Consider the following 17,874-nt stretch of genomic DNA (forward strand, 5'->3'; position numbering starts at 1 on the left):
AGCTCTACTTCATCGGGCTAATAGAATGCATTGGCCAATCAGCGCTGGCCAATGCATTCTATTAGCGTGAACTGAGTTTGCACAGGGGTTCTAGTGCACCCTCGGCTCTGCTACATCAGATTGCTACATCTGATGTAGCAGTGCCGAGTGTGCATCAGATGTGTAGTTGAGCAAAACTGACTCAGCACTGCTAAGTCTGCATTCGCATAGGAATGCATTGGCCAGCCTTCGGCCAATCAGCGCTGGCTCTGCCGGAGGAGGCGGAGTCTAAGGTCGGACCTGAATGGAGACTGGTGTGGAGCGATCTTAGACTCCGCCTCCTCCAGCAGAGCCAGCGCTGATTGGTCGAGTTCCGTACTCTGGCCAATCAGCGCTGGCCAATGCATTCTATTAGCCCGATGAAGTAGAGCTGAATGTGTGTGCTTAGCACACACATTCAGCTCTACTTCATCAGGCTAATAGAATACATTGGCCAATCAGCGCTGGCCAATGCATTCTATTAGCTTGATGAAGCAGAGTGTGCACAAGGGTTCAAGCGCACCCTCGGCTCTGATGTAGCAGAGCTGAGGGTGCACAAGGGTTCAAGTGCACCCTCGGCTCTCCTACATCAGAGCCGAGGGTGCGCTTGAACCCTTGTGCAGCCTCGGCTCTGCTACATCAGAGCCGAGGGTGCGCTTGAACCCTTGTGCACACTCTGCTTCATCAAGCTAATAGAATGCATTGGCCAGCACTGATTGGCCAGAGTACGGAATTCGGCCAATCAGCGCTGGCCAATGCATCCCTATGGGAAAAAGTTTATCTCACAAAAATCACAATTACACACCCGATAGAGCCCCAAAAAGTTATTTTTAATAACATTCCCCCCTAAATAAAGGTTATCCCTAGCTATCCCTGCCTGTACAGCTATCCCTGTCTCATAGTCACAAAGTTCACATTCTCATATGACCCGGATTTGAAATCCACTATTCGTCTAAAATGGAGGTCACCTGATTTCGGCAGCCAATGACTTTTTCCAATTTTTTTCAATGCCCCCGGTGTCGTAGTTCCTGTCCCACCTCCCCTGCGCTGTTATTGGTGCAAAAAAGGCGCCAGGGAAGGTGGGAGGGGAATCGAATTTTGGCGCACTTTACCACGTGGTGTTCGATTCGATTCGAACATGGCGAACACCCTGATATCCGATCGAACATGTGTTCGATAGAACACTGTTCGCTCATCTCTATTCTTTAACATAGCCTATAAGTGCTTTGGTTTTATAAAGAATAATAAAATCTCTCCTTATCAGGATTCAAACCACATACCTAGTCTAAGATGTATAGAATTTGACTCACCTTTTAACAAAGTCTTACTCTCTAACTTTACTTTTTAAGAAAGGTCATTTTTATGTAACATGCATTATTGCCTGAAGCTTGAGAATCATCTACAAAAGGATAAGAAGTTCCTTTAGTCCTTCTTAAGTGTCTTCAGTGCTTCCATACAGAGCATTAACTCCCTTCTCTCCTTAGAATACCACCTGTAAGATTTTTTTTTATCACAGCTCACACGTCTACCTAGGCAAAAATGTCAAGTGAATTGTGTCTTTCTAATTAAATCAAAGCAGCTGGAGTTTACCTAGATGTAAAGTGTGCCAGCATTCGCGGATCAATTAGCGTTCCTCACATAGAAATGAGAATATATCTTATAGCAACGCGTCAATTAACCTTAATAACAGCCAGGCATTACTGCAATGAAAATATTCTAGGTTACTAATTTTAACCAACGTGTTACATTCCAAATTTTACTTGGAAAAAATATTTATAACAAACTATCACAATGGGAATTCATTACATCAGCTTTAAAGAGGATATTTCAGCACTGCCGCCAAGTCTAATTCTTTGCATCGTTAATGTAGGTGTAGCTAGATTTATTCAGTTTTTTTTTAATCCCCCTCTACCCCCCCCCCCCCCACACACACACACACACACACAGTTCCTAAGCAATAAGTGCTGATTATTTTTAGTGCCTCACACGGGGTGGGATTCTGATCTACTCCACTGTCTGCCACTGACCAGAGTGCTGAATCATGTCCCCTTTCTTGCTCCAGTATTACACTGCCCACCTGAAAGACCCTAAGTAACATACCAGGCACCAAAACTAACTGCACTGATTGCTTGGGAGTGGTGGGAACTAGAGAAAAAATTACAACTGCTCTGGCACCAGTGGAGCAGTGTCTATTAACAGATGCTAAGAACTGGAGTTGGTGAAGGTGGCAAAAAGTCACCTTTAATACCACTCCTGTGGGTTTTATTTGCATGTTCCAAGAGACTAAGTCCCTGTCGGTTATCACATTGTCAGTGTTCCTGTTTCTCCAGCTTGCAGCCATCGCTTTAAAGTTACCATGATGCTCAGCAGACTCCATGTGACTGCTGAGGCCCAATCACAGGCCTCAATGATGACCCTGGGTGCATGACTTCACCCATGTGGCTGAGAAAGAGTGAGGAATGCCCAAAAAGAGGTAATGGAAGGTTAGCATAAAAGTTTGTTATTTTATTACCCTTCCGCTGGACCTCTAACTATTATATTTTTGGGTCTGAAGAGACTCTACAGTATAATATTTCCACTTCAGGATTGGACTGAAACAAACCAGAGGATTGATTTGTCCAAACCCAAAATGAAATGAATCTTCAAAGATTAGTCCATCTCTGGTACCCATAAAGATTTACTGCAGAGTTTAAAAAAAAGGGAAATTTTATGCTGCTAAAATGTACACCTCACCTTCTGCACAAGGATTCATAAGTCTTTTGTTACACCCCTATGAAGGAGACAGGCTGAATCTATAGGGGATGCAGGAGCAGTTGCTTCTGGGCCCTGAACCCTAAAGTGGCTTCAAAGGTTCCTCTACCACATAAAATATATCACAATTTTAAAGGGCACAAGATAGACAGGGCACCATTATAGATTTTGCATTGAAGGTAAAAGCATGAGGGCAAATCAGGGCTGCAATACAATGAAAAGTAAAAAAAAAAAAAAAAACACGTTTTGCCCCTGCACAGCCGGGGGGCTGTGACAGAGGGGTCCCCACAGGTGATCATGCTCACATAATGAATCATAGACCATCTGGTTGGTTGAATGAAGGTAACGCACATCCACTATACTAAAATCATGAAAATGCAATGACCATATTAATCTTGAGCATGACATGTTAGCAATGAGCCCGTGTGTACAGGTTTGGTTTGCGTATGTGCAATGCATGTCGTAATAAAGATCCAAATGTTCTTGCATAATTTCCCAAGTACTGAGAGCACTGTTGCTTGAAAACATGAGCAAGTAAGCATCTAAACACCAATACTGGTACATGCAAGTAGGCCAGGGAAGGTGTAAAAAAAAAAAAAAAAAAAACATTCACACCTTCTCCTCGGAGCTCCAGTGTATCTCATATCAGTCCAGTCCTGCAGCTCCGCTGTTTTCTTCCAGCTGTAGTCTTCACTGCACATGATCTGTCACATCCCATGTCCTTTCATTAGGCAGCTGAGGCTAAGCCTACCAGAGATACATTAAAGACACTTATTGTCTCTCTGATTCATTCTCGCCTTGACTACTGTAACTTCTTACTAATCGGTCTTCCCCTCACTAAACTCTCCCCTCTACAATCTATTCTAAATGCAGCGGCCAGGCTCATCTATCAGTCTAGACGCTACAGCGATGCCTCCGGTCTGTGCCAGTCGTTACATTGGCTGCCTATTCATTATAGAATAGAATAAAATATAAAGTTATCACCCTCATCCACAAGGCTCTCCCTAATACTGCACCCCCCTACATTTCCTCCATCATCTTGGTCTACCACCCAACCCGTGCTCTTCGTTCACTCAATGACCTAACACTTACATTCTCTACTATCATAACTTCCCACGCTCGTATAAAACACTTCCCCTGAGTTGCACCACTCCTCTGGAATGGTCTATCCCGGACAATCAGGTTAACTCCAAATTTCTACAGCTTCAAGCGCAAACTAAAGACGCATCTTTTTAGACAGGCCTATCACAATTCTTAATGTAAACCCTTCCGTACCGTAATTAGAATCCCTAAAATTAACCCTTCTCTGTTCCAGCTCCCACATTACCCCACGTGATATGATGCCGTTTCAGGCTAACTCTATATGTCCAAGCACCATCCACATGTTAAAGGATACGACTAGTGACAGCTCATAAAGTTTTATGTTTGTGTAATGACAGTAACCTCTATTACAAAATTGTCTGACCACTGTATAAGCAATGCTACCTCCGATGCCGCCCCTGCTACCTCTTGTGTCACCCCCTCTACCTCATAGATTGTAAGCTCTTGCGAGCAGGGCCCTCAGTCCCATTGTGTGAAGTGACTATTTCTTCATAGTGTATCTTTTTGTCTATATTTGAACCCTACAAATTGTACAGTGCTGCTGCGGAATATGTTGGCGCTATATAAATAAAATGTATTAATTATTATTATTAAAGGGACACGGGACATCACAGCCGGCAAAGACGTCTAGCAAAAGAAGACAGGAAAGCAGCAGGACCAGACTGCACTGGAAGGCACTGGAGAATTGGGGACAGGTGAGTTTGTTTTTTAAAAAATCTTTTCATTTTCCCATTCCTAATTAAAAAAAAAATTTTAATCCTGGACAGGCTCTTTAACCACTTCCGGACTGCCCATAGACTATAAACGTCCGGGAAGTGGTTGCCTTGTTCTGACAGGACGTACTGTACCGTAACTTCAGCTGGAGCTCCCAGAGAGATGGCAGGGAAGGTTTATTCCCTTCCCTGTCATCTCGATCGCTGTGCATACAGCGCTCAATGAGCGCTGTATACACGGCTATGGGCGTCGCCATGATGCGGCCGCCCTCTGACCCAGCGGTCACGTGATCTGCCGGGAGCAGCGTCTTACAAGAGCTGCTGGGTCCTACAGGACCCAGATCAGCTCTGTATACTGTGTATACAGCGTGCAGGAGGCTGTATTCCTCCTGCAACTGAGGCTAAATGTACCAGCCTCAGTTGCAGGGGAAATCAGCCTCCAATACAAAAAAAAAGTGATCAGATGTCCCCAAAGGTCTCTTATCACCTTATGGGGACACAATCTGAAAAAAAATAATAAATAAAAATATAATAAAAAAGTTTTTTAAAAATGTAAATAAAATGTAAATAAAAAAATAATAATAATACGCTAATAAAACGCCATTATTAAAGGTTTTAGCCCCACCCCCGACGACACCATACAAAATAAAAATTACCGTAACGGAGAGGAAAAACTATTTTTTAAAGTTTTTCAGTGACACTTTGTGTTATTAAATAAAAAATAATAATAAATTGAAAACCAGACACAATTTCCCTCCTATTGTGTTTATATTTTCCCGGATATAAAAAAAATTAAAACACATTCGAAAATAAAAACAACATAAAAATAAATCCCTATGTGTCCCCAAAGAAAGACACAAAAATTAGTTGACTGAGACATACGGGAAAAATGTTACAGCCCTCAAAACCGAACATACAAAATAAACCTAAAATGTGACTGGTCCTGGACCACAAATTGGCCCGGTACTGAAGTGGTTAAGGTGACTGCAATGATGACATTGTGCTGCCAGCACTGTTGAATGCTCCCTCATAAACTACAAGTCTAAAACAGCCTGTGGCATATGTGTCTGAATGGTGGGGGTTAGACCCTTGTATACCGCTACAGTAATCAGTTGTATCAGAGGATGCCAATACAGTTGATTGTGAGGTCCTCAGACATTTAGGACACTGCAATAATATCTAGTATGTATTCCCCAGATCTTTTGCACTAGAGATGCCCTGATCTATTATACATCAGAAGATCTTTATATTTGGATTTTCACTTAAGTAAACTCCAGTCATTTTCTACAGTCAGTCTCCATCAATCCAAGATGAATAATGTATGCATTCACTACTTTCATTTCAACAGAAATGCATGTCTGATGAATATAATACACTAACCATTTATCACATATTTTTGTTCTTCTGTCTTTTGTAAGGAACCTAAAAAAAACAAGCAATAGCTTATGTATAGTAGATCACTCATAACAAAAATTACAATTAGTGCATCCCCACTGGCCTACTACACAATCCGCAATACATACATATACTGGCAGTCTTACTGGCATTTACTACACACTACATACATATACCGGCAGTCTTGGGCATTTACTAGTTCACCAAGAGTTGATGTCTTATTTACAACTATTTGCTATTGAAGTTGCTGCTTCCTTTGTTTCTCCTTTGTCATAGAGCATGTCAGACGTTTTGGGGTTGTTAGCTAGAGGAAAAAAAAAATTTTAAAATTTTTATTACACATAACTAACAGATAAAATAATGCTAATAATAAGGGGCAACACAGTGGCTCAGTGGTTAGCACTGCAGCTCTGGAGCTCTGGGTTCAAAACCTGCCAGGAAGGAGTTTGTATGTTCTCCCCGTGTTTGCATCGATTTCCTCCCATTCTACAAAAGACATACTGATAGGGGAAAAAAATGTACATTGTGAGCCCTATATGGGGCTCTCAATCGACAAAAAAAAAATAAAATAATACTAATAATTAGAGATGATGGGGACAAATATGAAAAAAGTCACCAAGCATTAATGTACAAACTACCCTGTGTCCTTAAGGGCTTAAACATGAGAAACCCCCCCCCCCCCCCCATGTATAACCCTATTTTAAAAACTGCGCTCTTCAAAATATTCAAAACACTATTTTAAAGGTTTACTTAAAATATTGTGAAAATCTGAAAGGGTTGACAAAGTGAACAAGCTATTCCTCATTGGAGATGAGCGAACAGTGAAATATTCGATATTCGTTTCGAATAGCACCTCAATATTCGACTATACGAACGAATATCGAACTCCATTATAGTCTATGGGGAAAAATGCTTTGTTTCAGGGGAAGCCACACTTCGACTCAGGAGAGTCACCAAGTCCACTATGACACCTCAGGAAACGATGTCAACACCTCTGGAATGCAACTGGGACATCAGGGGAAGCATGCCTGGGAGCATCTAACACGCCCAAGTCACTGTATTATGCCACTAATAATGCAGGAGCTGACTTTTTCCCATAGGAATGCATTGACCAGTGTTGATTGGCCGAATGCCATACAGTGTACAGCATTTGGCCAATCAACACTGACTCTGCCAGAGGAGGCGGAGTCTAAGATCGCTCCACAGCAGTCTCCATTGTGGTCCAATCTCAGATGTAGCAGAGTTCAGCACACAGCTCTGCTACATCTCAGGTATAGCAGAGTTGAGCACACAGCGGGAGCTGACTTTTTCCCATAGGAATGCATTGACCAGCGTTGATTGGCCGAATGCCATACAGTGTACAGCATTCGGCCAATCAACGCTGGTTCTGCTGGAGGAGGCGGAGTCTAAGATCGGTCCACAGCAGTCTCCATTGTGGTCCAATCTCAGATGTAGCAGAGTTCAGCGCACAGCTCTGCTACATCTCAGATGTAGCAGAGCTGGCTGAACTCTCTTACATCTGAGATGTAGCAGAACTGGCTGTGCGCTGAACTCTGCTACATCTGAGATGTGAAAAGACAAAAAAAAGAGACATCGAGCGCTCTAAGTGCAGTATCAAAGTTAGTTTGTAGATTGGATAAAATCTGTGATAGAAATAAGAACCAGTTGTCCTCTCACCTGAACGGGTTGTGAATAGTCACAACCTCTAAACACATTTGGTTGAAAATCAGGTGGGAGTGGCAGCAGAAACAACGATACACCGAGTGACCGGAGAAAATGTAGGAGCCAAGAACCAGAGGTTCGTGTAGGATCTGCGCTCACTACCAGTGAGCGCAGATCCTACACGAACCTCTGGTTCTTGGCTCCTATATCTGAGATGTAGTAGAGCTGACTGTGCACTGAACTCTGCTACATATGAGATGTACCAGTGCTGGCTGTGCGCACTGAACTCTGCTACATCTAAGATGTACCAGTGCTGGCTGTGCGCTGAACTCTGCTACATGAGATGTAGCAGAGTTGGCTGTGCGCTTAACTCTGCTACATCTGAGAAGAAGCAGAGCTGGCTGTGCGCTGAACTCTGCTACATCTCAGATTTACCAGTGCTGGCTGTGTGCTGAACTCTGTTACATCTGAGATGTAGCAGACTTGGCTGTGCGCTGAACTCTACTACATCTGAGATTGGACCACAATGGAGACTGCTGTGGACCGTTCTTAGACTCCTCCTCCTCCAGCAGAACCAGCATTGATTGGCCGAATTCTGTACACTGTATGGCATTCGGCCAATCAACGCTGGTCAATGCATTTCTATGAGAAAAAGTCAGCTCCCGCATAAACGCAAGCTGCCAGGGATCCCGGCTAGCATATACTGTGCTGCCACAAGATGTGTTTGCAGGTGAAGTTTGAAAGTGAAGAGACCTTGCCAGCCCAAGCTAAATGGGAGAGTAAATTCAATGCAAACACATCGTGGCAGCGCACCATATGCTAGTCGGGATTGCTGGCAGCTTGCGGTATGTGGGAGCTGACTTTTTCCCATAGGAATGCATTGACCGTACTCTTGCATGTATCTCGGGCTGGCAAGGAAGGTATATAGAGTAAGATTCCTATCTAAATAAAGCTAATTCCTAGCTAACCCTGCCAGTACATCTATCCCTGTCTAGTTCACAGTCTCATAAGAACCGAATCTGAAATCCACTATTCATATAAAGTGGAGGTCATCTGATTTAGCCAGCCAATTACTTTTTCTGATTTTTTTTTCGATGCCTACGTTTTCCTACTTCCTATCCCACATTTCCTGCACATTTATTGGTGTAAAAAAACGCCAGGGAAGGTGGGAGGGGATATGAATTTTTAGTGCGTTTTCCGCATGGTATTCAATTGGAATCGAATACCTCGAACAGCCTGATATTTGATCGAATACCAATTCAATTGAACGCCGTTCGCTCATCTCTATTCCTCATCTATTTATGGCTGGTGCATCTTTGGTGCATCTAGTTTGGGCTAAAATTTTCAGACTACATGACTCCAAAATCCTAACCTACCTGTCTAAGTTTGCACTGTGTAGCTATTAGTAAATCTGAGCCATTGATTTCAGTTGCTGTTTAAACTGCTTGGTTGTTTGTTTGCATTGGTTTTGTCATGTTTCTGTTTCCCTAGCCTTAGTAAATAAACATATTTTGTCTTCCTAGGAGCACATGAGAAGCCACACAATTCTCATCCCATTGTTTTGAATATATCTCAAGGAACGCAATGTCTTTAATGGCCACCATTCTTCTTGCCTGTGGCATGATCATGTAGCGGTGGCTGCATGTAGGAGAATACAATATAACTGTGCAATAATTGGCAGGAGAACGTCCCCTGCTAAATGTGCATGCACCTTTACAATGCATATTGCACTTTGTAGATTCTACTGCATTCTTTTGAGCAAAAGTGGCTTCAAAAGAAATCATAAATATAAAGGAAACTCCTATACTTCTTCCTTCTACTGAATCACTGAATCCTCTCCTAGCTTAGATACACACGACCAAGGTGTAAAATTTCCATAAAAATTAATGTTTTGCACATGTCTTGCACCCAAGGGGGTCCCATTTTCATAGACACCCCATACATTTATGTTTCAGGAGGGATCTATGAAATAGCCGAAAATAGAACATGACCTCTATTTTGACGGTCCGTAACAACAGACCGTCAAAATAGTGGTTGTGTGGATAGCCCCCATTCACTGACAGTGAAGTTAATCATGCCATGTGACATCCGTAAAAAAATGCACAGCCAACTTTTCCCTAGCCTTAAGCCAATTGCACACGACCATGTGCTAACCAGCTGCTATTAATAAAAGGCAAGGGCGACAGACGGATGTCTCCCATGTACCATGGCACCTTTCATTCAATGAATAAGAGCCGTGGAAGCAGTGCCACAAAATCGAAAAGGAACAGGACCTATTCCATATTTTGTGGCCCGGACTATCAGTCTGCACACAAAACCATGTAATTCACAGTCATGTGTATGGGCCCATCGAAATGAATGGGTCAGTGTGCTATTCTGAAAAACACGGATAGCACACTGACCAGATATAAGGTAGTCTGCAAGGGAGCTTAGGGTAAAAAAACACAGCAAAGTCTGAAGCAAAAAACAAATGCAAATTTTACACAATTAATGGCTTCAGACTCAAGCTATGTAAGAACAAAAAAGACCAACAGAAAAAAACACCAAAGATGTTGAACAAAATACAACAAAACCATGGCATTTTACTTAAAACAAATGACATGAAAAGACCTGTTAGCCAAAAAGCCCCAGGGTGCATGCTCATGGTGCAATATGCGACTGCCAATGATAGCAAGATTATAATGCATAACCATACAATCATTGGTGGCCACATGTGTATGGCATTTTGGTCATATGCGGTTTCCGCTATGTGAGCTTGTGAATAGGTGCTCTTCTACTAAGATATACTGAATACTGCTGTATTTTTCAATATGCAAATTAGCCCTTTGACACTACAAGATCATTGCAATATCTCAGCAACAGAGACACAATGGGAAAACACTGTTTGATTCAGAGACTGACTTTGGTAAAAGATTTCCCTTTAAATCCAGTCTAAATCTGTACATTGTACATTGTGGTTTAATTGAACTTAACCACAAAAAAAAAGAGAAACTAACACCTATAACATTCTAAAAATACAAAATGTATTGCATTATAAGATGGAACTAATAAAATAAATCAAATCAAACCAACAAACACAAAAAAGACACAGGAAGGCAATATAAAGAAAATTCCTGAACATTTCATTTAAATCTGTGCTTATCAGTACATACAGTCTTATCAGCCCAAAGAGCAAAACACAGCATTACCATAACCAGTGACAATGATAATAAGTGACATCACTCATTGCTCTTCTGGCAGTACAATCAGTTCAGCTAATTGCAGTTTGCTGATAAAGCTGAGTCCATTATCTTTCTATGTAAACATTCAGATAAGACTCACTCTGTTCTCTACAAACATGTGCATATTATCTGATCTGCATGAGTATTGTGATACTTCAGTGTCCCATTCAGCAAAAGGGAGGGAGAGGGTGGAGAAATACATGAAGTGAGAAGAAGAGACAACAGGCAAACTGCGTAAACAGTGAGATGGTAAAACCCCTTTAAGTGCAGGAAAACTTGAATTTTCAGATTTTTAGTGTTTTTTTTTCTGTACTAATTAATAAAATAAAGAAATGTACAGAAATTTATATTGACAATTTTTTGGTTATTGTTTTTTTGTTAGTTATCTAACAAAATTATATTTTGTTTCTTTGTTATCTGTCAACCTTTACAACCCTATTTATGCCGTTGAATAACATGTCTGATTCACTAAAGAATTATGGTGGAGAGTTCTAAGATCTGTGGTTTAGAGGCTACAATGATCATAATTGGTACCGATTAAATTATTAATTTTAATATATGGAACATGATGGATATAATGTTATAACTGAAAATATAAAGTAATAAAAATTAAATGTAATAATGTAATACCATAGTCAAATGTAGTTAATGCTCAATATTTTATGTGAGTTTTATCACTTTTTTCTCTTAAGTGGCGTCCTGTTCTAAACTGAACACAGACGGGTAGGCTATTTCTAATTCATGCAGTAGAAATGTGATTTCTTCAAAGTGGCCTTGTACATCATCCCACACATGTAAGGTCAGAATAGGAGCAACAGGTTCTTATGTTACATACTGAAAAAAGTATTGCAAATATATATATTATATAATCTTTAACTGTATGTATTTGACAAATAAGAGGTGCCTGAGGCACAATAACAGATCTTTTCTTCTGCAGAACAAATCTGTAGGCATGCTTCTTTCAACATTGATATGCGGAGGATCAGCATGCACTTGCAGTGCCTTGTAATGAATGAATGTCTGTGAACCCATCAAGACGATCCTTCACCAGCACAACCCTGTTTAGAGAGACCTGTCATGTAGATGCAGAAACTCAAATTAGAATGTCAAGTCAATTTGTTTAATATGAAAATGGAACAAACACATATTTTCTCTAGATTGAAATGTGAGATGCTTTCCTTAACATAACAAAGTGCTAAGGCTTTCCACACCAATGCAATAAATGAGCGAAAACTGTCCCAGTTAATATAATTCAGGAGCGAATTGTACAAACTCATCCAATACACATACCATACAGTGGTTCCATTTATCTGTGAACATAGATCTATCTAGTAGTAACGCACTACATGGAGAGTAGTATTTATCCTACAGGGATACATTACAACCTTCTATTACATAGTACTGTGCAAAAGTTTTACAGAGATGTGGTAAAAAATACTGCAAGGTAAGAATACTTTCACAAACAGAAGTGTTAATAGTTTATTATCAATTAACAAGATACAAAACGAACAAACAAAAGAAAAATCTAAGTCAAATCAATATTTTGTGTGACCACCCTTTGTCTTCAAATCATCAATTCTTCTATGTACACTTGCACACAGTTTATGAAGGAACAGACACCTCAGATGTCCCATTGATGTAGACTTCCTTAACCACTTCAGTACCGGGCCAATTTGTGGTCCAGGACCAGACACATTTTAGGTTTATTATGTATGTGCGGTTTTGAGGTCTGTAAAATTTTTCTTGTATGTCTTAGTCAACTAATTTTTGCGTCTTTTTTCGGGACACACAGGGCTTTATTTTTATGTTATTTTTATTTTCAAATGTGTTTTAATTTTTTTTATATCCAGGAAAATATAAACAAAATAGGAGGGAAATTGTGTCTGCTTTTCAATTTATAATTTTTTTTTTATTTAATAACACAAAGTGTCACTGAAAAACTTTATAATATAGTTTTTCCTCTCCGTTAGGGTAATTTTTATTTTGTATGGTGTCGTCGGGGGTGGGACTATAACCTTTAATAACGGCGTTTTATTAGCGTATTATTTATTTATTTATTATTATTATTTTATTTACATTTTTTTAAAACTTTTTTATTATATTTTTATTTTATTTTTTTTCCAGATTGTGTCCCCATAAGGTGATAAGAGACCTTTGGGGACATCTGATCACTTTTTTTTTTGTACTTGAGGCTGATTTCTCCTATAACTGGGGCTGCTACATTTAACCTCAGTTACAGGAGAAATACAGACTCCTGCACACTGTATACACAGTATACAGAGCTGATCTGGGGTCCTGTAGGACCCAGCAGCTCTGGCAGGACACTGCTCCCTGCGGATCACGTGTCTGCCGGGTCAGAGGGCAGCTGATTTATGACAGCGTCCATAGCTGTGTATACAGCGCTCATTGAGCGCTGTATACACAGCGATCGAGATAGCAGAGGAGGTAATAAATCTTCCCTGCTATCTCTCTGGGAGCTCCGGCTGAAGTTACAGCTGGCTCCTAGTGAAAGCAGCTACACAATCTCCGTGCAGCTGCTGTGTTCTGACTGGACGTACAGGTACGTCCTGTCAGAACTAGGCAACCACTTCCCGGACGTATATAGTCTATGGGCGGTCCGCAAGTGGTTAAATCCTTCTGTTCATTCTGCTCCTGCTTGTTCTAAATGGCACACTTATCTCAGGAGTTGCATACACATATCACAGAGACAGTGCTTAACACTTAACACAGAAGAAAATTTAGCTGGCTGGGAGCAAGGACTTGAGTGATCATGCTGATCCATGAGCAGGACTGTAACCTAGGCAACCAGCTGTAAACAATTAGTTGAGAAATTTAGCTTTATCTGGTAAACCGAGCAATATATATATATATATATATATATATATATATATATATATATACATATATATATATATATATATATATATATATATATATATATATATATAGCAATGTATTGGGAAAAATATTTCAGTTAGCTTAAACTACAAGTCTGAAGATGATCTTTGAGCTTGGAATACCCCTCGTGGTGAAGCTCCATATTGCGGAAATGCAACATTTTTTTGTTGCAGCTTTTGCTGCGTTTTTTGAGCCAAAGCCAAGAATGGCTACAGAAGGAAAGGGAAATATGTAGAAAATATTTATACTTCTACCTTCTGCTTAATCCACCCCTGGCTTTGGCTAAAAAAAACTACACCCACATGAAAGAAAATAAGAATAAGAATACATTTTATTTATATTGCCCCAACATATTCCACAGCACTTCACTAACTGTAGGATTCAAGTACAGACAAAAAGATTCATTACAGAGTAATAGTCAATTCACCCAATGGGGCTGAAGGCCCTGCTCACAAGAGCTTACATCCTATGAAGTAGAGGGGTGACACAAGAGGTAGCAGGAGCGGCATCGGTGGTAGCATTGCTTATACAGAGGAGAAGACGTTTACGTGATAGATGTTTTTTTCATTACCCATAAATAAAGCTGTATGAGCCGTTACCATTCAATGTCCTTTACTGGGCAGATGGTGCCTGGACATATAAAGTTACAGTATAATACAGTATCATATCATGTAGGGTAATGTGGGACAGAGGAGGGTTCGTTTTAGGGATTCTAACTGCAGAAGGGTCTTTAGTTTGCACTTGAAGCTGTAGAAATTGTGAGTTAATCTGATTGTCCGGGGTAGAACATTCCAAAGAAGCGGTGCAACTTGTGAGGAGTCTTGGGTATGGGAGTGGGAGGTTCTGATAATAGAGGATGTAAGTCTTAGGTCATTGAGTGAACGGAGAACACGGGTTGGGCGATAGAGATGAGGGAGGAAATGTAGGGAGGTGCGGCATTATGGAGAGCCTTGCGGATGAGGGTGATAACTTGTGTATTCTGTATTGAATAGGCAGCCAATGTAGTGACTGGCACAGACCGAAGTCATCGCTGAAGCGTCTACACTGATAGATGAGCCTGGTCGCTGCATTCAGAATAGATTGTAGAGGGGAGAGCTTAGTAAAGGGAAGGAACGATTAGAAGGGAGTTGCAATAGTCAAGTTGAGAGTGAATTAGGGTGACAATAAGGGTCTTTTATGTATCTCTGGTAAGGAAAGGACGGATTCTGGAGATGTTTTTGTGGTGGAGATGGCATGAATGTGCAAGTAATTAGATATGGGGATGAAGGAAACTTTTTAGTCAAACATAACCCCCGAAGCAGCGGGTCTACTGCGTAGGAGTTATAGTAAGGTCTGAGAATGCAGTGGACTAATATAGAATCTATCAGGGACAAACCACCATCCACCATCTATTAGATGGTGGAAACAGTAGTAGTTCAGTCTTAGAGAGATTCAGATTCAGATAGAGCAAAGACACAATATTTGAGACAGCAGAGAGAGAGTCACTGGTGTTCTATATTAGTGCAGGGGTGATGTCACGGGATGAGGTATATAGCTGGGTGTCATCGGCATAAAGATGGTACTGGAATTCAAATCTGGTGATGGTTTGTCCAATAGGGCTGTGTAGAGAGAGAAAAGCAGGGGGGCTAGGACTGATCCCTGAGGAACCCCAACAGCAAGGGAAAGAGGGGAAGAAACAAAGCCCACAAATGATACACTGAAAGTGTATCTCATGTATTGTCAGATAGAAAGGAATAACTAAATAAGATAATACTAGATGACTATAAATATATAGGATTATCTCTTTAAGTACCTTTCCTACACATATGTATAATTCTTGACTAAATTTGTTTTTCTTGCTTCTATGGTTACCTGCTACTTTTATTTTATCCACTATTTTTTGCTTGACTTTCCATTTTCTTTTTTCTTCATCTGTTAAATTCCCAGTTAAATTCTCTTTTATCTCACTGACTTCTTTGATTCCTTTCTTTTATCTCACATGCTGTTTCCTCTCGCTTTATCTATTCTACCTGTTTTTGACTGTTTATCATGTCAACTACCGAACCTTGCAAGTTTTCCATTTAGCTGGACATGGACAGAAGATGCTTTCTTGTGTAATTATTTTCTTCAGTCTATTCCATAACCTACAATATATGTTCAAAATGACCATATAGTAAGTCAATATTAATGAATTTGAAAGAGGGAATTGGAACAATCTTGTGCAGCTATTTTGGTGTAGTGGGTTAACTTTGATTAGAGTCCTATTTAAAGAGAGGATAATAGATCCTGAATATGTTTAGTTTTCATTGCATACTTTTTCTCAAGATATTTTCCAAAAGGAATTGTGCACAATAGTCGGTTGCATGTTATGATGTTGTGTAACCATAGCTACCCAGAAACATTGGAAAAAAACATCTATTACAAACATTCTTTTTGTACAACCGGGTATCTCATTACAGACAGAACATCTTACATCTGGGCATTGAACTGTACAGCTGGGGATAGAAAGTACTGTATTAATTCTGAGGTCCAATAAGCAGTGATGTTTTATAACCCTTACAAACTACTACAAATTCACATTCTCATTTAGAAGGCAGTACTGCATGCTACAACCCAAATATTTCAAATTGTTTGGTTTTTAGCAAAACCGAACAATGTAGGATTCATCTCAGATGAAATAAAATGGCTGCCACAAGTAAATTATTATACTCTGGGGTCTCTTCAGTACTTTTCTCTGTGTTTGCTTCATGACATTCAGCGTGCCCATGTCACTGCTGAGCCCAATTAGGCGTGTAGCATTTGTCCTATTCATGGTGTGCAGTGGACCCCGTGTGTTACTATTCTCCATCATGTTTTTGGGTATGTACTATTGGACAATTGGTTCTGTCATATAATCGATCTCTGAATATATTTGATGCCAGTTTTCCTTGTCCACTATATTTTTTGACTTATAGATGGTTTTTCACTAGGGTTGAGCTGATCTTGAGATTTCAAGATCGATTTTAAAATCTGATTTCCAATCATTTTCCCGCCAATCTCGATCCCGATCTCGATTTTTGAAAATTTGCTCGATCCGAATCTGATCTTTTCCGATCCTGATCCTCAACCCTATTTTTTACCTATTTATTATTAGGGGATGCACTGTATACCACTGTGTGGGATGGTTCTAGTGTCTGTTCACTATTTATAGTGATTCATCTTTGTATCTCTCTCTGTGGTTATTATATTTTTGTGTCATTAATAAATATTTTTCATATTTTTTATTATACTCTTGAATAGTCTATAAGTTTTTCATTTGGTGGTTATGTTCATTGTAGATTGGGACTTTATTTGAGATTTATTCTGGGTTTTTTTTTTTTTTTCAGAACATAACAGAGCTTCCTCCATGTTTCACAGTAGAGACAGTGTTCTTTTCAAGATATCCTTCACTTTTCCATCTGTGAACATAGAGCTAATGTGCCTTGCCATAAAGTTTGATTTTTGTCTCATCTGTCCATAGGAGATTCTCCCAGAAGCTTTGTGGCTTGTCAACATGTAGTTTGGCAAATTCCAGTCTGGCTTTTTTCAACAATGGTGTCCTCCTTGGTCATCTCCCATGAAGTCCACTTTGGCTGAAACATTGACAAATTGTGTGATCTGAACTTGAAGTTCACCTTTAATCTTTTTAGAAGTTTTTCTGGGCTCTTTTGTTACCATATGTATGATCCGTCTCTTTGATTTGCCATCAATTTTCCTACTGTGGCCACGTCCAGGGAGGATGGCTACATTCTCATGGATCTTACATTTCTGAATAATAATACGTGCAACTGTAGTCAGAGGAACATCAAGCTGCTTGGAGGTGGTCTTATAACCTTTACCTTTAACATGCTGGTCTATAATTTTCTTTTAAGTTCCTGAGACAACCCGTTCCTTTGCTTCCTCTGGTCCATGTTGAGTGTGGTACACACCATGTCACCAAACAGCACAGTGAGTATCTGTAGCCCTATATACAGGCCGCTGGCTGATTACAAGATTGTAGATACCTGTGATGCTAATTAGAGGACACCTTGATTATTTAACATGTCCCTTTGGTCACATTATTTTCAGGGATGCCATCATTTCTGTCTAGGCCTGTTTCATGAGCTTTATTTTTTTTT

The sequence above is a fragment of the Leptodactylus fuscus genome, chromosome 5 (assembly GCF_031893055.1).
Source record: "Leptodactylus fuscus isolate aLepFus1 chromosome 5, aLepFus1.hap2, whole genome shotgun sequence".
Classification (NCBI taxonomy): domain Eukaryota; kingdom Metazoa; phylum Chordata; class Amphibia; order Anura; family Leptodactylidae; genus Leptodactylus; species Leptodactylus fuscus.